The sequence below is a fragment of the Cryptomeria japonica genome, chromosome 11 (genome assembly GCF_030272615.1).
Source record: "Cryptomeria japonica chromosome 11, Sugi_1.0, whole genome shotgun sequence".
NCBI classification, from domain to species: Eukaryota; Viridiplantae; Streptophyta; class Pinopsida; order Cupressales; family Cupressaceae; genus Cryptomeria; species Cryptomeria japonica.
Genome location: NC_081415.1, coordinates 371,368,408 through 371,389,787, shown reverse-complemented (window position 1 = coordinate 371,389,787; position 21,380 = coordinate 371,368,408).

Sequence of the window (21,380 nt, the reverse complement as noted above, 5' to 3'; positions counted from 1 at the left end):
ATTTATTGGGTTACTTGGTTAGTAATTTTAGGTTCATTAAAAACAATTAAGTCATATTATTATGATTTGATCCAAAATTGTCAAATGTCTAAAGTATTTGCTCATTTTGAACTAGTGACTCTATAATTAATTATTCTCGTGATAGAAATAAACATTGCTTAATCTTGCATGTAAATGACATCATTCTTGCATCATGCGAATTACTTATATATTAATTGCATTCATTGATGAGCAAGTTACATTTTCATCATCTTCATGTGAGTTACACATTTAATTATCAATATGCGAGTTTCATAATTGCTATTATTGTACAAGTTATATTTCAAATTTTGAATATTAAATAATTTAGTTTTCAAGTGGTACATGAATCCCATAGAAGTAGTTATTTCAATTAATTAAACTTTTCAATGTCTAATTATGCACATTCATTTCATAATTGTTTCAAGCATGATGCTAATTAAAAAAAAAAAATTCATAGCTTCTTAGTTAGAAAACTAAACAAAGGAAGTCGGAAAACCAAAACCTAGCAGCCTTCGGTATTTACGGTGCCTCTGGGTCATGCTTACGGGTAATGTTGTCATGTTGAACTACCGCACTTAACGCCTAATAAAGCTACATCAACGACATCTGTGGCATCGTCCCTATAAATCGTCGGGGAGTAATAAGGGACACTTGGAAGTTAAAATCCAAGGGGCAGGTAATCCCCCTTGGATCGATAATCTAATAAGATAATCCTTAAATGATTTTACATCCACTGAGTTAAACCATAGTAAACCCCCTTTAGGGTTGATCGAGTGAAATTCTTTTATGAAATTGATTTAATCTCGAAGAGTTGTTGATGATTGACAATTGGGTCAAGGGTGACGCTTATGATAGGTATTAGGATCTAGTTGTTTTAGGCCACAAGCAATAGGCCATCTTGAGCCTTTTCTTAAGTGCTACCATCGTGGGTAGCAACCGCAGAGAAACTGTCTGGGACACTGACCCTAGAAAAGGTTGCGTACCCACCAAATAGTTTACATTAAACCATAGATTAGAAAATAGAACTACATACTTCATGCCTTGATTCCGTGCCGAAGTGGGTATGTAGGCAGTCTAGGGATGGAGTTGTCCCTAGTACTCAGGTGTTCGTGGATGGGGTCTAGGTTTTGGTAAGAAGATGGATTGCGAAGAATCCTAATTTGAAAGATAAGTGTAATAAAAGGAAAAAGTAATTCAATGCATACTTGAAAGGAATCCCGTATGGATTCGCTTGACTTCCCAAGGCTTTAAGCCAAATTCCAAGGTGGAATTCAATCTTGTATTATGTTATTTTGAGTTCTCCTAAGGACGGCGACCTCGGTGCACTCCTATTAGAGGAGTGTAGTACTTAGTGAGTGACTCAGGACCCGAATGGTCCTGATGACTCTAAGTCTCTGGCCAAAGAACCTCCTATCCCAATTGGATAGATGCCTACCCCGTATGGGTAGATGCCTATCCCGTATTGGATAGATGAAACCTTCTATTCCGTATGGATAGATGCCTAACCCATATGGTTAGATGCTCATCTCGGATGGATGAATGCCTAATCCAAATGGATGGATGCCCAGAGTATGCGATTGAATCAAATAGAATGATTAAATTAAACAAAAAAAAAGTGATCAAATTTTGTTGGGTTATGTAAAGTGGGTTATTACAAAGTCAATTATTACCTTTATTCAATCATTATTGTTGTTATAAAGGGTTTATGAAAATTTATATAAATTTATATTTGTTTTGGAGTATAATAAAAATCTATATGCTTGGTGAGCAATTCCTTATGGATGTTTATAAGAGAGAAATTATGTACTTTTTCTCATGGCTTGCCATTAATTATATTAAGTATAATATTTTCTATAGGGTTCCTTAAACAATTCCTTTTAAGGATTAAGGAGTAATGATTAGTAGTTGTTGAGAGTATCAACTTTTTTATGATTTTTTTTAGACTATCATATAACATCTTTATTTGTTAAAAATATTTATTAGACTATCATTTAACATCTTTATTTGTTAATTTAGATTTAGTTTGGATTTTTGTAAATAATAATTATTAAATTTAATTGAGACGTGTTCTTGAATAGTATTTTTTTATGCTTCTACATGTGAGTTTTATGTAATTAGCTTTTAAATTGTAAGTATCATCTAATTTAAATTATTTCTTGATTTAGAAGTTATAGGATTTAACCATAATATAGTATTTGCAAACATACATGATCCATACATATTTTTCCATTTCATTAATTTGTGTAATAATAGAGGTAGTCTTTTAACGATTCAAATGTGCTTTTGTTACATCTAGGCATTCAATCTCTTTGTGCCACCCTCAAATATATGAACTCTAGAACTTACCATTCTAAAAAAATATCAAATTTGATGATCTAAATGTAATTTATTTGACACTTGTAAAAAATTGAACATAAAATTTAATATTGAACATAAAATTTAATCCATTTTTAAGATAGTAAAAAAAATCTTAAAAAACCTAAAATTAAAATAAAGATACAAACAACTATTGAAAAACTAAAATTTTATCTTCAACTTTATTTAAATCATATTTCTTAAAACAAGTTCATCCTCATGTATACATGTAAACCTATAATATAAGATCACAAAAAACTAAAAACAAGGGTTGAAGAAGAAAGAAGAAAGAGTCTTATACGTAAAATGTATGCATAAATATTGTGGATAAAAACATGTTTAGTTAATAGATGAGAACTATAACATATCAATTTGGACATGGGATTTCACAATAGTTTGAAATAATTTTTTTTTTAAGGTATATGTATTGCATCTATGTAGTAAAGAGTGTCCATAATTAGTACTTGTTGTTATTAGGCTAGTCTTGATGAATTTTTTAAATTTTTATAAGGTTAAGATGCATGAGTTTTAAGTTTCTAAATTATAAAAATTATTTTTCTCTAATCTAATTGGCTTGAAAAATTTACATCTTATTATGGAATTTGAGGGATCCACTATTTGAATGAATTTTTTTAGGAAATTTTTTAGGTATACTAAGATAATATTTAGTTTAACTCTAATCTTAATCTTAGTATTATGTCTTGCCTAGTTCAAATTCTAGTTGATAACCCTAATTCTAACATTAACATTAATTTGCACTATAGCCCTAATACTTAAGCTAATTATAACATTAAATACACTCCTAATCCTTCTTTTCGTTAACTCTATCCCTAGTCCTTAATCTAAAACTCAAACAAATAGTTTGAACCTCAATTCTAACCTTTAATGCTAACCCTTATTCTAATACTAACTCAAATTCCTAAGTTTAGCTTAAGCATAAAGTATAATAGACTAATAATTAAATAAATAATTATTATCTAATAAAAGATTACTCTAACATAACATAATCTATAATTCTAATTATTATAAAAAATTTCAACTAATTTGTAATTAGTTTTAATTTTAATTTAATCGTGGCATAAAATAAATTAAGTGATGTATTAGAATGTTTGTAATTACTATTTTTAATAAGATGGTGCAAATTTATAATATGTTTTAATATAATATGTTAAATTATGATAAGATTGAATATTTTTAAAGTTTATGCAAAATAAAATTAAAAAAAAAAAGGTTACAATTAAAAGAAGATTTTTAAATTGATATTAAAAATAGTTTAGATAACGTTGTTACAAATATTCTATAAATTCGAAAATATATATTTATAAAGATATTCACTAATCATTATGTGAGACATGCTTAATTATTTATTTTTAATTTGAAATCTCATCCTACATATTTATAATATTAATTATTATTATTATTATTATTATTATTATTATTATTATTATTATTATTATTATTATTTTGATCGGTAAAAGACCAAAGTCAGATATTTTATTATTTATTTATGAAATTATACATAACTCCACTCATGTGGGCGCCGGTAGGAAAGAGTGGAGTCGAGAAAACCTCCGGCCTAGCCCAGGACCAAAGTCCGGCATATTTCTAGATACATTCCAGTTTTGATACATGAAAAAAACCCCTAGGCCAGGGTTATCAGGTGGGAAGGTTTTTAATATTTCCTTCCCTTACAAGCCCAGAAAGAAATGTTTTCATTAGCCAAATGCTCCCGCTCCTCTTTAATGCTGTAGTTGTTCTATAGTGATTCAGAGTTGCTCCAAGATTGCCCAAGATCACCTGGTAGCCTACAATAATAGTTATTCATACACTCGGCAAATTTGTTAGTAACAACCTGTTCGACCTGCAATATCAGTTGTTCCACAGCTTGACAATTATGTTAGTAATATCTTGCCATTTGTATCAGTCGATAGTTTATTGCCTGATAAAACCTAAAATTATTTCCAAATAATACATATCTCCTAAATTTTTTAGAAAATAGTAAATTTTAGAGACAAAATTTTAAGTACCAGATATGCTTAGGATAGAGCAGAGTTGCCAAGAGGTCCTTCCTGCCATAAAACCTCAGTCCTCCGACTCTTGTTTATGCTCCTGGACATTATCCTTAGTAAGAGTAAAATCCAGGCTACAACAACAAGAGTGGGAGAGGGAGATTCATATAATCCATCCTCCCATGCCTTGAAGTTTTATAGCATAAGGAGTTCACAGTTTGCTAGGTAGCCACGTAAAGTTGGCCAACTTAAAATTGACATAGAGACATCAGAATATAGAAAACATCAACAGATGGCATTAAAACTCCAGCAGATGTCCCTCGAAATTGTAAAGCGGAAAAATCGAACCCTAATCGTTCTCCCCTCCCCAACTCCGAGGAGAGAGAAGGGAGAGTCACTAGGGTTGATGATTTTCACTTAGGAAGGACTTTACATTCAAAAGAGGGGTTGAAACCCACAAGATCCAATCCCACGCAATGCAAGATTGGATTCTATATGAGTTTCAAGGGTTGTGATAGCAAGGATACCCTCTTTTGTAAAGAATGTAGATAGAAAGATTGAACTAGGAATGCATGTAAAGTGGGCAAGATTTGCTTATAAACTGGGATAGGGATATGATATGAAGCTGCGGACCTGGAATTAGCAGTAAAATGTCGAGACGGTGCTATTCTGCAAATTTGAGCAAAAGTTGACAGGACGATGGAGCCTGGCATGCACACGGTCCTCCGAAAAATCCGCGAAACGAAGGGGGATCTATTCGTCTCTGCACAAGGATTCCAGATCTTCAATTTCAGCCGCGTACCTGCAACCTACACACAGAAAAGCGAAGACGATTGGGGGGTTAGGGATGAGGGGTTTGCCTTTAGGTCAAACCCTGGTTTTGGAATTAACCAAGAAATGAGAAATGCTGTAAATGTAAATGACTGTAATGTAAAACAAGTACTAGTACCTTGTTGTAAGGATGTTTGTATCCTTATATGCGAAGGTATAGATGTTGTTGTTTGTTGTATGTTGTATGTTGTAGCATGTGATCTCCTCTTCAATGGTTGAATCCTTGTCTTGGATGCAACACCTAGCCTTGAATGGAGACTTAGAATGATCAATTGCTTGAAGGAATGCTTGAATGCTTGAATGCTTGAATGTTTGAATATCATTTCCACGTCTTTTTTTCCTCCTACCAAAATGGGAGAGGAAATGTAGTTTTTATACTTGCCAATTAGAGTTAAAAGACTGATTTTCCCGACCTTAGGCCGACCAGGAAATGTTATTTTCCAAATTGCAAACAAAAAGGCCTGAAGTCCCATAGGAGATCGGGCCCAAAAATAGGGCCAGGGACCAGGGCGCTGGGCGCTCTGGTCCCACCTCCCGGGACAACAGGGTGCAAGGAGGGATCAGGCAGGGTGCTAGAAAAATGCAGTTTTTGATGTCATGAACAAGTTTCGGGGTCTCCATTCAGGTTCAGTGTTGCATCGCCATCGTGAAGACCCAAATGCAGTCAAAATTGCAAGTGTCGCAATTTTAGGACGCTACATTTAGCCCCCACTTTAGCGGGAGTATAAGCGTACGCTCATACTTCTGATAAAGTACAAGGAAACAACATTGAAAAACTTTCACCACGTCAAGGAGGCAAGATACACCAAGCCCCCAGTGGATTAAGGATCTTACGACTTCGATTGACAAAGTAAAACGGAAGATCACGAGGGAGAACCATGACTGTCAGTAGTAAGGTTCCCTCACTATGAGTCATGCAAGAAAGATATCAAAAATTTTCAAGGCAAAGCTAAGTTTGTCAAGAAATTTTCAAGTATCTTGAAAAGATATGGACGGGATGTATGCCCCCCTACGTTAAAGCGATCGCACACGCCTCACCCGGGGTGATTGCTTTAAGGTAGTGATACATATAAGAAATGAGAAAGGAGCACGTTATCGCAAGGATTTAGCCCCCAAGTGTGAGATAAGCCCAAGGATAATAGACACAAAACACAAAGCACAAGGTGACTTCGCTTTCCTTGGGGTCAGTATGCTGTATGATAATTCATGTATATCATATGTATGTATGTATAATTGTTCTTCATTCCCCAATCAAGGAAGGTCACCTAGAAGAAGGGAACACATGTGTCTTTTGAGTCAACATGAGAGAGACCAAAAGAGATCTCAATGTTTTGCATCATCCTCAAGTAGACAACACTAAGGACAACAAATAGAAGAATGAGAATAACATATAGAAGAAGTAACAAAAGAAATAGAGGAGGAGAGAATCTGCTATGCTAATGAAACTAGTCTAGCACGTCATCTACCCCCCGATCTTGCTGATCAATGTTTCGGGAAGGTAGGGAACACGCTAGAGGAGGAACATCCAACACAGTAGATGGAGCTATCACAAGATCCAAACAAGGGCTATGTTCATATCCCAAGCCACGGTGTTCTTGTCTAGGAGCTAGGATAAGTGCTTTAGAAAATTCGTTAGATAGATGGTTATCAACATCAACATATTCATATTCACGATCAGAATGAACAGGAGTAACATTTTCATCATGAATAACATTTTCATCTATATCATCATCAAGATTTATAAAAATAGGATCTTTAACTCGCACAGGATCAAGACCATCATGCATCTTATGTTTAGGAGATTTCGGCTCAATCATCGGCTGAGGAGAAAATGGAATAATGCTTGTTGAAGGTGTTTTTGGGGATTGCAAAGTTTGAGAGGCAGCTGCCTGAGCTCTAAGACGACGCTTTCGTCGGCGTTCACGTGCAGAACGATTTTGTCTAGTCTTAGTAGGAAGTTGAGAAGATTGAGGAGGAGGAATGTTCTCATCCTTATCACTTGGGTGTTTAGGTTGTGGTCTCTTAGGTTGAATAATAGGAGAAGAGGAAGGTCTCTTCTCTCTATAAAAGGAAGGAGGGGGAACTGCTCCATATAAGGGAGGAATATTTGGTTTAGGAAGGAGACCAAGTCCATCATGACGAGGAGGTATAGGTCTACTCTTAGGAGGTTTATTAGATATAGGCATAGTCACATCCATAGGATGGGTTGGGAATCTTCTTGAGGAAAGACATTGGTTTTATCTTTCAAAGGAAGAACTTCCTTCTCAAGAATGATAGGAATGTCAAGTTTGGGTGTTCTAGGTTCACTTAGAGATAGGATCATATCTGTTTTCCACTTTTGATAAGATTTGAAAAGATGATCACTTCGCGGAGGAAGAGATTGGAATTGTTTAGGCCAAAAATAATCAAGAGGAACACTAGGAATTCTTTCAGCAGGTTTAAAGAGACTATGATTGACAGTAACAACTTCACCATTATGGGGAAATTTCAAACACATATGAATAGGAGAAGCAATAGCTTTCATGGAAGATAGCCAAGGATAGCCAAGCTTTACATGAAATTGTTCGGATGAAGGAATAATAGCAAAGTTCACATCAAGAGATTTATTATGGACCTCAATAGGTAATGTAATAGAACCAATTGCAGGAGAAGAAAATGCATCAAATAGTTTCACAACCACATTTGTTTCATCATAGATCACTTGATTCAATTGCAAAGTAAAAAGAAATTCTTCAGTAATGATATTAACCATACAAGAAGGATCAATAATCACTCCACGGCAAGGTGTATTTTTGACTTTTGCAACTATATATAAAGGACCATCAGGTGCCCTGATAGTTTCACTAGAATCAAAGGTGATGGAAAGTTCTTTAGGGATTTTCTGCTACTCCACAAAGTTAATCACATTCGGAGTCATAGACACAAGATCATCAGGTGAGACAAGAGGAATCAGTAGTATCAATCGCATTAGAGGTATGAGAAGGCAATGGATCAGTAAAAATCTGAAGATTTTGGTTAGGAGGAGCTACAGATGTATTGCCTTTATCATTCACTCTAGAAACAGAGATAGTATTATTATCAATCAAATCTTGAATTTTACCCTTTAAAGAAAAACATTTTTCAGTATCATGCCCAGGTTGACGATGAAATTGACAAAAAGATTTGTTATCAAAATAAGGTGAATTAATCTTTGCAGGATCAATTTGCCTTATAGGAGGAAGAGTAAGCACATTTTGTTCCAATAACTTATTCATAATACTATGCAATGATTCATTCAAAGGAGTAAACTTTCTTTCTTTCTTGAAAAACTTAGAAATAGGAGGCACACCTGATGCTGCATTCACATTGTTGTTGATGATGTTTTCATTGAATTTGATGGACTCTCTGTTCGGTTTAAACTTCCCAAATGGTTGTTGACTACTATCACCCTTATCACTCGGAGCCATAGGATGTGATTCTTCCATTTGACTCACAGTCAGTTGATAATTGTGAAGAGTTGCGCACAACTGTTGGAAAGAAGTAAACTCAGAAAATAGGAGTTTTTCTCTAATGTCTTTTTGTAAATTAGAAATAAAGATTCTTTGAATATCATTGTCAGGTACTGGAAAAGAAATCTGAGCATACAAATGCTTATATCTACCAATGAAATCAGTCACTTTTTCTTTAACACCCTGTTTACAATGCATTAAATCAATCAAAGTAACTTTAGGACTTATATTGTTTTGAAATTGTTGAATGAAAGCATTTGCAAGTTGTTCGAAAGAAGTAATAGAATAGGAAGGCAACGAGCAATACCATTGTAGGGCTTTATCTCTTAATGTTCTAGTAAACAATTTTGCAAGCAACCTTTGGTCATAAGCAAAATCAGTACATATTGTTTGAAAGGTCTTAACATGTGTTAGAGGATCACCCTTACCATTATAAAGCTCCAAATGCAGAATTTCAACATGTTTAGGGGGAATAGCTCGAACAATATCAAGAGAAAGTGGGCTCGCAACATCAAATGTGGGCACACTAAACTTAGATTGATTCATAGAGGCAATTTGTTGCTGTAAAGAAGAGACAGTTTGTGCAAGATTGTTAATGGTTGCTTCAGTCGAAGAGTTCATATTAGACGTGTTAGATTGTGATGGAGGTGTTATGTTATTAAAAGAAGGTAGAGAGTAAGGTGGTGGGACACTATGATAGTTAGTCATAGGAGATGATTGGATAGGAGGAACACTACAAGGAGGAATGGAAAACGAATTGCCCCCTTGCGTCATGTTCATTTGTGGAGATATAATAGGAACACTTATTGAAGGAATGAATGAAGGAGTTGGATTGAATGAAGGAAGAGGGTTGATTGAAGAAGAGGGATTGCCCCTATGACTAGTGATCATAGGAGGAATGTCTTGTGTTGAAGTAGTCATTATGTTTGATGTAAAAGTAGGTATACTAGCAATAGGAGTCATCAAAGGAATAGAATGATTGTCTTGAGTAGGAGGTTGTGTATAACCTAAGGTTTCAGCACAACTCTTCATAGGCATCACATTTGAATCCACAACGTGTGCAATACCACGCAAAATATCAATTCCATTCCTATCACTTTGAAGCATACGTTTTAGACCCTCAATTAAAGGAAGAGCTTGACTATCAGGGTATTCTTGAGACATCCATTGTCGAAAATCGTCAAATTGGTTATCCAATTTTGAAAGTTGTTCTACAGAAACCTCATGGAGAGCTTCTTCATCATTAAGAGGATTAGAGGAATTACCCATGTCCTCGTTAAAAAGACCATTCAAATTAGGTTCCATCTCCTCAGTAATTAAACCTTGGAAAGACTTAATTCTAAGGCTTCGTCTAACGGGAATAGTGTAAGTAGGGCTTATTGTTGTAAAACTCATGCACTAAAGAGAGAGAGAAGATTTTGAATTCTAGAGGTAGCAAATTTTAGTAAAACCAGCCAATCTTCTAGATTTAAGTTGTTAAATACAATCAGGACAATCTCCCGAAATTTTGAAAAAAATGTCCAGGACCGTGGCGCTCGGGGTGCACACGGTCCTTGCAACTTTTTTCAAAATTTTCAGGGATGAAAGTTATGATGATTTTAAAGCTAATTTGAAAAAATCGAGTGATTTTACGATCTGTAGATAGGCCAAATTAAAGTTGCAATCTCAAAATTGAACCCTACCAAGATTGTCGAAAAATGCAAAATTTGAATTTTGAAAAAGAGAGGGAAACTGAAATTTTGAATTTTATGATTTTAGAGGGAATACCAAAAGTAATGCAAGTTTTGAAATTTGAAAGTTGACTCAATTTCACGCAAAATTCAATTTTGAAAGCGGAAATCAAAGTTGTTGTAATTAAGCACTTAATTTCAAAAGTCACAAATTGCAAAAATTTGAATAAATCACTGAAATTTCGAATGAATGATAACACACTTTTCAGATTTAGGACTGTAAGAAACACAATTTTGACACAAATTTCAATTTCAACAATTTTTGAATGATTAGAAGCCTCAATCCAAGCAATCGCTAGACCAACTTTGACTGTAATTTTGAAAGTGTTAAAATTGATAAAATCAGCCAAAATTCTGGATTTTAGCAGAAAAATACAGTAAGATCTAGCTCCCGAAATTTCGGAAAAAATGTCGGGGACGATGGTGCCCGAGGTGCACACGGTCCTCGCAACTTTTTTCCAAATTTTCAGGGATGAAATATATTATGATTTTATTGCGGAATCCAAAGTTACAGCTGATTTGGAGATGTTTTGATCAGTGAAATTGTCGGACAAAGGTTGAATCAAGAGGGTTTCAAAAATCAGGGTTTTGACACTTAACCACTTAATTTTCAAAATTAACGCACAAATATGAATTGATAATTTGTAATAGAAGGGCAGATCTGAAACAAGCATTTAACAATTAAACATTTCACAAGTTTAATTACTTAAAAAGAAAATTTTAGGGTTTTTATGCAATTAGCCTCTAAAATTTGCAAAAGATCAAACATGGAAATGTAATCATGGAATCCAATTTTCAGATTTAACTATGAATAATCAGAAAGGATGTTCACGTCGGGTTCACCAAAATGTAAAGCGGAAAAATCGAACCCTAATCGTTCTCCCCTCCCCAACTCCGAGGAGAGAGAAGGGAGAGTCACTAGGGTTGATGATTTTCACTTAGGAAGGACTTTACATTCAAAAGAGGGGTTGAAACCCACAAGATCCAATCCCACGCAATGCAAGATTGGATTCTATATGAGTTTCAAGGGTTGTGATAGCAAGGATATCCTCTTTTGTAAAGAATGTAGATAGAAAGATTGAACTAGGAATGCATGTAAAGTGGGCAAGATTTGCTTATAAACTGGGATAGGGATATGATATGAAGCTGCGGACCTGGAATTAGCAGTAAAATGTCGAGACGGTGCTATTCTGCAAATTTGAGCAAAAGTTGACAGGACGATGGAGCCCGGCGTGCACACGGTCCTCCGAAAAATCCGTGAAACGAAGGGGGATCTATTCGTCTCTGCACAAGGATTCCAGATCTTCAATTTCAGCCGCGTACCTGCAACCTACACACAGAAAAGCGAAGATGATTGGGGGGTTAGGGATGAGGGGTTTGCCTTTAGTTCAAACCCCGGTTTTGGAATTAACCAAGATATGAGAAATGTTGTAAATGTAAATGACTGTAATGTAAAACAAGTACTAGTACCTTGTTGTAAGGATGTTTGTATCCTTATATGCGAAGGTATAGATGTTGTTGTTTGTTGTATGTTGTATGTTGTATGTTGTAGCATGTGATCTCCTCTTCAATGGTTGAATCCTTGTCTTGGATGCAACACCTAGCCTTGAATGGAGACTTAGAATGATCAATTGCTTGAAGGAATGCTTGAATGCTTGAATGCTTGAATGCTTGAATGCTTGAATGTTTGAATATCGTTTCCACGTCTTTTTTTCCTCCTACCAAAATGGGAGAGGAAATGTAGTTTTTATACTTGCCAATTAGAGTTAAAAGACTTATTTTCCCGACCTTAGGCCGACCAGGAAATGTTATTTTCCAAATTGCAAACAAAAAGGCCCGAAGTCCCATAGGAGACCGGGCCCAAAAATAGGGCCAGGGACCAGGGCGCTGGGTGCCCTGGTCCTGAAGGACCAGGGCGCTGGGCGCTCTGGTCCCACTTCCCGGGACAACAGGGTGCAAGGAGGGATCAGGCAGGGTGCTAGAAAAATGCAGTTTTTGATGTCATGAACAAGTTTCGGGGTCTCCATTCAGGTTCAGTGTTGCATCGCCATTGTGAAGACCCAAATGCAGTCGAAATTGCAAGTGTCGCAATTTTAGGATGCTACAGAAATAAATCAAAGTGGATACCCGAAGTAGTATGCTATCTAGAATATCTATTTAACTTTTTTAATAGCAAGTTTGTGATGTAAATCTATATAGTAGCTGTTCCTACATGTTCCTTTGGTACCAGTAATTTGTAAAATATCATACTAATTTAGTTTTTTTATATGATGCTTAAGTTTGTCTGTTAAAACTACTATACTGTTTGCTATCTCAAACATAATACAGATAACTATAATTGTAATTTTACTTTAAGTCCATGTATATACCAGCCTCTATAGTGCTATATCAAAAAAGGAAGCATGCTCCCCCTGAAAGCAGAGTCACTTCACTCCTCCCTAGAGGATGGAGAAGAAGCCCTATCCTCCTCCAGAACCAGACCCTCAGCTCTGAGGTAATCTTCAAACCATGTCGGCTTAGGAGGGAGTTGCACATGGAATAAGAAAAGCAAAAAGTTAACATTATGGCTAATTACCTCAGACCTTTCCGCAGATACTGGCTCACCATCCATGGAGATAATGGGGAACCGAGGCACTGGCCTATTATTCTGAATGAGAATGTCGTAATTCCTTGGCCATGGAATAGTCCCATCATTGTCAATATTAACTAAAACCCTCTCAAGGTCACCCAGAATAGAGGCATCGAAGACCTCTCTGCATAGAGCATTGGTATCTTCATGACTTTTGGTATAACTCATAGTGACAGCAAGAAACATGGTGGCCACGTCTGTATTGGCCCTGGTTCTATCCGAGTTGGTGAGGAAATCAGGGCCTAAGATATTCTCCATAGCATCAATTACCAAGGTGTGAGGGAGACATATAATGCGCTTAAGGCGATCCCGAGTGATGGCACCTTCAAAGGCCATTTGTCTCTTTGAACTACACAGTTTAATTGGGGTGTCCATTATCTCTAAAATCACCACACTGTTTCGTAGGAAAATAGTAGCTTATCTGCTTGACAGACCTTAAGCTGAGGCTTGAGGCTAAATGTTTTAAACTCTCAAGAGAATCATAATCTGAAAATATGAATTACAAAAACTCCACTTTGGAAGGAAGTCATTGGTTTCCGAGAAAATACATAACCTAAAATGATACGTCCGCAGAGGTAAAATCATGAGAAGGAGCCCAAAATAATTTTGAACATACAGGCATTCACATACTCTACAATCAAGATCTCTGACAACTCATAATTATTAAGACACCAGGGGGATCTCGCATACTCTGCATTTTAATATTATTTAATTCATAATTTTGGGTTGATTAATCCTTAATCTGGGGGACCCCGCCCACCCCGATAATGATCGGCCATATTTTAAGTTATGGACCAATTATTCCTCATGATAGAGATCTTCGAGAATTTAAATGCAGGGCTTAATCATCAATGGTGACTGATACTATCTTTGTTATTTATTGTGGCAAAGATAGAGATCCGATTAATTATTGCTATTTGCTTTGGGTGATGATCTCAATTATTATCTTATAAGAGTTTTTTCCCATCTTCTTTTTCCTTTTATATTTTTTTAAAAAACTAAAGTCTCTTCATTGTTATATGATTGTCTGTTGATATTTGAGGAAATCTTTATAATTGGGTGGGGTTTGTTTTATTCCTAATTTTGGATATTTGAGTTTATAAAGGTGGTGAATATATTTATTTTTAAATGGATGGATTATATATATATATATATATAACCTTCCCCTTATATTTACACACAGGTATCTGTATATACCCAATTCATGAATTTTAGATGGATTGCTTGATTCACTGTGTAGTGAATAGATTTTATACCAGTGTACGAGTTTATATATATATGTATATATATATATATATATGTTCAAAAAGTGTATATATATATACTGATATATATGTGTTATATATCAATATGTATATATACATATATTCTTATGTATATGTATATACCTATATATATTTGTAAATGAATATGGTTATGAATAAGCCTGTTTAAGGTATGGAAACAAGAGTATAGGGTTTTAATTATGTATCTGAAGTATTAGTGATTCTATATGAAATGAGGCAGGAGAGTTTTGAAGATTCGGTTTTAGTTATAGAGATTTATATGCAGAGTCATCTGTTATAATAGCTTATTGATTAAGGGTTGATTTTGGGAACAACATGAGTCAATGTCTTACCATCAGCTCCCAAATTGGCAAGGAAGTCAACTCTCCCATTGCCCTCCCTGTAAATGTGGTTAAAGATGGTCCTATCAAATGTTTTCATGTTTGTCAGGATCTTTTCCAAAGAAGCATTAAGTTTCCAGTCAAGCATAGACCCCTTTCTGAGGGCATTGATGATAATAGTCGAATCACCTTCAATGACAATCTTCTTAATATTGAGTAACATGCTTAAGTTAATCCCTGCATCCAATGCTTGCATTTCGGCCATATTATTGGTACAAGAACCACAGGGTAGAGCCATGAAGGCCACCTCTTCCCCATTTGAATTGTGGATGCTACAGCCAAGACCCACCCGTCCAGGGTTACCCCGCGAGGCACCATCAAAGTTCAATTTAAACCATCCCTTGATTGGAGGGACCCATTCACAGTTCTTACGAGATAGCTCATTTGCTAGGGAACCCCTACCCATGAAGGGAGGGATTTTTAGGCCTTTCCATCTGAGTCTCATTTTTTCATCCCAGTAAGACATGTTGATGTCTCTCTGGAGATTTAGGGTTTGGTTATTTACTAATTCAACTACTGAGGCTTCAATTTTATTGACCAGTTGATACCATTGCATTTTGCTATTTTTGAAAATCCTCCTATTTCTCTCTTTCCATATTTCCCAAATCATGATAGATGGGGTTATGACCCATAAATGTTCAAACATGCTACCAATGTTCCTGATTGGCCAGGCATAAAAAAGATCCAAAATGCTATTGGGGATGGGGGAGTACCAAATCAACTGCTTTCTTAACCAACCCCAGCAATTATGAGCATAATCACAAGTCACCAGAAGATTCTTCTGCCTTTTCACATAAAGGGCATCTACTTGGCCCTTCATATCCAAATTTCTTAAAAGTTTCTGAAGTGAGGATTCGGTTTTGAATAGCTAGCCAAGCAAACAAACCTGCTTTCGGAAGGCACCTTTTATCCCAACATAACGATAAAGGTAGGTTGGAGCAAGGGGTATGTTTTTTGTTAAGAATATGTTTGTATCCCTCCTTTGATTCATATTTTCCCTTTTTAGAGCTAGCCCATATCAATTTGTCAGAATCATGAGTCAGGGCAATATTTCTTAAGGCCAAAATCTGGGATAAGGAGGAACTTTCCATGGCCTGAATATCAAGAAGCATTACCAATTTCCATCTCCATTTTTTCAAATGTCCAATGCTAAATTCTTCAATGTAGTCTTTTACATGAGATCCCCACAGTCCTTCCAGGGTGGGAATAATTGACTTTAGGTTAGGAAGAGTGATGAGGGGCGGGAAAGCACCCCAAGAGTCTCTCCAAAATAGGGCATCCTGTCCATTGCCAATGGACCAAGTTAATTTATCAGAAATGATGCTTCTACAATCTAGCATAAAGTTCCAAATTCTGGAACCCTTAGGAGGGTGGGCAGTTCTGAAGATGCTTATTGGGTTTGGGTTGTGCAGATACTTGTTGAAAAGGGTGCGGGCCCATTTAGCATTGGGGTTAGAAAACATTCGCCATACTAACTTGGCCCCTAAAGCTTTGCTCTGAATAAGAAGGTCTTTGATGCCTAAACCACCCATTTCCTTGGGTAAGCAGATCTTGTCCCAGGCAATCAACGGAAGTCTGGCTTTTTCTTCTAAGCCTTGCCAAAAAAAGGTCCTGATATGACTAGTTATTTCCTTCCTCTTGGAAGCGGGTAGGTCCATACATGACAGTTGATAAATAGGCATGGCCGAGAGGACCGCCTTGATCAAAGTGGCCTTTCCAGTAGATGAAAGCCATTTGCCTTTCCAAGAGGATATTCTGTCTGTAATCTTGGACACAACCTGGTTCCAGAGACTGGAGGATCTAGTACCTTTGTCTAAAGGGAGACCCAAATATTTACACGGTAGTTCTCCTTCATTAAATTTAAGGGTTTTAGAATGCTTGTTCAAAGTTCTTTGTTTGTGTTAAAGAAAGTTATATTAGACTTAATAGTGTTGATTTCTTGACCAGAGATATTAGTGTAGTTATTCAGAATATTTTTATTTCCATGAGCCTCCATATGGCTACTTGATCCAAACAACATGGTGTCATCCACAAATTGCTGATGGGTGATAGGCTCCATGTTAGAGGTGATTTTTATACCAACAAGCAGAGCCTTTTCTCTGGCCCTGTTGATCAACCTCCCAAGAGATTCAACCATTATAATGAAGAGGAAGGGGGAGAGGGGGTCCCCTTGTCTGAGGCCTCTGGAAATTTTGAAGAAGCCCTCCGAGGCCCCATTGACAAGGATTGATATCCTTAGAGTTGCGATACATTCGAATACCAAATTGATCTATTGTTTATTAAACCCGAAAGCATCCAAATATTTACATAGAAAGTACCAATCCACTTTGTCATATGCTTTCTTGATGTCAAGTTTTATCAGCATGCTCGGAGATTTGCTGTTTTGTATTGAGTGAATAGCCTCCTGGGCGATGATTATACCATCATAAATGGATCTGTTAGGCACAAATCCTGTCTGCTCCTCACTGATAATAATGGGGAGGAGGGTTAGTAATCTATTTGCCACTGTTTTAGTGAGTAATTTATATAGAGTATTACATAAAGCTATTGGGCGGAAGTCCTCAAAACTTTCCACGACCTCCTTTTTGGGGATAAGGGCGATGAAGGTATTATTAAGTTCTCTGAGGATTTTCCCAAAGTTTCTCATCCCTTCTAAGGCCTCAGTGATTTCCCCACCCATGAAGCTCCAACATTTTTTATAGAAGAGAGTCGAGAACCCATCGGGGCCAGGGGCCTTGTCTGGACCCATTTGAAATAAGGCTAATTCTACTTCTTCTTTTGTTAATTTTTTGTTGAGCATTAAATTGTTTTCTTCTGATATTAATTTTGGAATATTTTTAAGAACTCACTCTCCTTGGCCCATTTAGAGCCCTCCCAATTATCAAGGATAGTCTCAAAATATCCCACAACAGTTTTAGCAATGATTTTCGGGTTGTCAGTAAAGTCCCTTGATGCCAATTTGATATTGTTGATTCTGTTTAATGCTCTGCGATGTTTAGTGCTATTGTGAAAGAAACTCGTGTTTCTATCATCGACATCAAGCTAGTTATCCCTAGATTTTTGTTTCCAGAAGATCTCTTCACGAGCTAAAATCTCCTCATAACAAGCCAGATTGCTTTTTTCCTGCTGATATAAGAGGTCATTCATCCCATACTTTATCACTTCCTCATTAATAATCTCCATCTCCTTTTCAATCTCTATTTTTTGTGAAAAGATGTTTCCAAAGTGTTCTCCGTTCCACCTTGTTAATTGTTGCTTGATCTTCTTAAGTTTAGTTACTATTTTGAAGGTTTTGGAGCCAATGACGTTGGTGTCGTTCCACCATTTTTCTATGAGTTGTAATAGATTTTCATCTCTGAGCCACATTTTTTCAAAGCGAAAGGGGGTTTTAGTCGGTTTAAGAGCTTCTGTTATAGTTAATTGGACCAGGAAATGATCTGATCTGGAGATGGGAAGGACACTGGTATCAAAGGATTGTGACAGATTTCCAAATAGAAAAAATCTATCTAGTTTTTCTGCAATATTGTAGAGACCTCGTCTTCTGTTATTCTAGGTAAAGGCCTCACATTTGGCAGTTAAATCTAACAAGTTGTATTTATGCATCCAGTTCTTGAAGTCTAAGCATGTTTGCGTCATCTTGTTGATACCCCCCCATTTTTCCTTGGGGTCCAGAATTGCATTGAAATCTCCACCAATGAGGCATGTTTGATCACATTCATTAAGAAGGTAATTCTCAATTTCCTCCCAGACTCCCTTTTTTGCATGTGTTTGTGTAGGACCATAAACATTAATTAGTGTGAAATTTAAGTTGCTTTTGAGGCTCACAACTCTACCACACATCCAGTTCGGGGTCTTGCTTATTATGCTGAAGGAGACTAGCCTCGGAGCCCAAATGATGGCTAGTCCACCAGATGCTCCAGAGGCAGGTTGCCCTTCAAGTTCTCTGATACCTATTTTTTTCTTTAAATTTGTTAATTCACTGCTATTAAGTTTGGTTTCTTGTATTAAGAATAATTCCATATTGTATTTGGCAATGCATCATTTTATGATGCACTGTTTGTTAGGAACATTCATGCCCCTAACATTCCATGTAAGGAGTTTCATGGTTCATTGGGAAGGATCTTCCCCTTCCCTGCCTCAAAAATATTAGTGATTTTGGTCTAGCCAGCTGCACACCCAGCCCTAGAGAGTAATTCAGTCATAGTTTTCCTACCCCTCTTCTTATGGTCGGTGGCAAAGTCAGGGGGGGAACAATGCTCAATAGTGTTAGCTATTCCCAAGCCGTCCCCGACATCAATTGCTACATTACCAGAGGTAGGGGTGATCATAACCTCAGAGAAGGGCGTACATTGTTCTCTGGCTAGCAGAGATTTTTGTAGTGCAAGTTCTTCCTCATCAGTGATTTCATTAATAAATAGCTCCATAAGATCATCTGTAACAGATTTGCCCACATAATCAAGTATACACTTATCTTCAAGGGCTCTTCTGTTATCATCATCCTTCATGATGATGCTCTTGTCTGTTAATTGGTTTTTTCCCTTTTTATTCTTTCATTTTTTGTTTCTATCTTTGCTTTTTTTGTTCTTTTTCTTCTTCTTTTCTTTTTTCTTTTTGTTTTTATCCCTATTTTCTAAATTTAGGGTCAGATTGCTTGGAGATCCATTCTCCCCCAAAGCATTCATAATATGAGCTGATAGAGTTTCTTGGTGATTGGGGATGGTTTCCAGAATAAGGGGGCCTTTAGATACGTCTGCAGTGTTCAAGTCATTAATAATTTTGTTGGCTGTAGGTATAAGGATCGGCGAGAGACTCTGTTCATTCTCAGGGTTTCTCTTCCTAATTTCCATTACAGGATCTTTGAGTGAGGTTACTTTTCCCTTGCATTCTGATAACCTCAATGTGTTGTTTGAAACCACTGATCACAAATTTTGTCTATTTAACATGAAACCTCCCTTAGGGTTGAATTTAATGTCCAAAACCTCCCCCTTTGGAGCTTTAATGCATGTTATTTTTGACCCATAATCAGAGGAGAAGCAAGTTTTAGGAATGAAATCATTCGCATTGATCTCTGGTAAATGATTTCATAGATTGAGTGATTTGTAATAATTTTAATGGGAACAAATGTTGTTTTACCTATCTCTATATTAGCTAAAATATTGATATCAGAGGATTCCAGGTAGTTATCCTCCAGACCCTCGAAGCCTCCTAAAAATTCTCCTAGTTTTTTAAGGATCTCTTTATGGATTAATTCAACTGGCATGTTAGGGAGTCGAATCCACTTTGGAACCCTAATTTTCTTGACATCTTTAGGGGAGAAATTAGGTTTCCAATTGAAAAATTTAAAACAGTAACCCTTAAAAAATCTTAGATTATTTTTAAGTAAATTCTTTTTAAGATCTGTCGTGTTGCAATTGATAAATAAAAAATCGTTTTCTAAGTTCATGATACTTATCTGGTTCCCCATGAGGGATTTCAGCCATTGTTGAATCTTCAAGGATGGGACGCCATAACCAAACCATTTGCCAAAGAGCCCACGAGCGTTGTAACAATCCCATAATTCCTCAGTATGATTATTACTTATAATCATAATATTATCTATATTGAAGACCAGCGGCTTCTGAAAGTTAGAAGGGCCATACTTGGGAACGATCTCCTCCCCTGTTCTGGTAACAGAAATTGGATTAAATGAAGAGGGTTTCCTGACCCCAAGTGTGGTTCTGTTAGCCTCCGAAGCCATGTTTCCCTGGAACTTTGATAGATTCACGGGCTGTAAGACAAGAGAACTTTTTTTGTAAGGGCCACCCATAGTTGATCTCTCTCTTGAGAGGAAGAGGGATGCATGCTTATTATGAGAAAAAGTAGATTTCTAATTTATACAAGGCGACCTTGCCCTACTCATAGGGTAAGGCCAAGCGTTCTTTGTCGAAGAAGCTGAGGGGGATTTTGAAAAAGGTAGACGGTCGGACAACACCCCCAGGGCTCGTCTGCTAATATTATTGAGCTATAAAGAAGTTAGGTTAGCCCCTGTAGCTTCAGGGATTGGGGCATTTAGACCATTCTCCAAGCGTGTGTCTGTAAATTGTACTTCCAGAGGAGCAAAACTGTTCTTCCATCGCCCCAGATGCCTTCCAGACCTTGGAAAAAACCTCTGAGGTTTCGCAGGAGGGTTTCTGCTTTTCGTAGTATTCCCTGATATTTTCATATTCGCTTTTTTTCATAAAAAAAAAATACATTTATTATTATTACTAATATTATTATTATGTTTTTGAAATTAAATTTAATAATAATTATTAATTAATTTTATATATGTAAAAAGTAATTTATATATTTTTATAAAGGTAATTTGTGCTCTCTTTTGAACTTTAGGATATATAATGAAAGGAAAGAAACTAAACATCTAACCATATTAAAATCCTAGAAATGGATCTGTGAGTAATAAGATGTAAAAAATTTAGTCAATTAGATTGGAGAAATATAATTTCTACAACTTAGAAACTTAAAAATCATGCATTTTAACTTTTTAAAAATTGAAAAAAAATATGAAAAGAAAAAATTCATAGTTTGAATAATAACAAGTTAACCAAAATGATTGCAACTGATTGTAATAGTACTAACATAAAGACAAGTACTAATAAACTTATATAATTAACA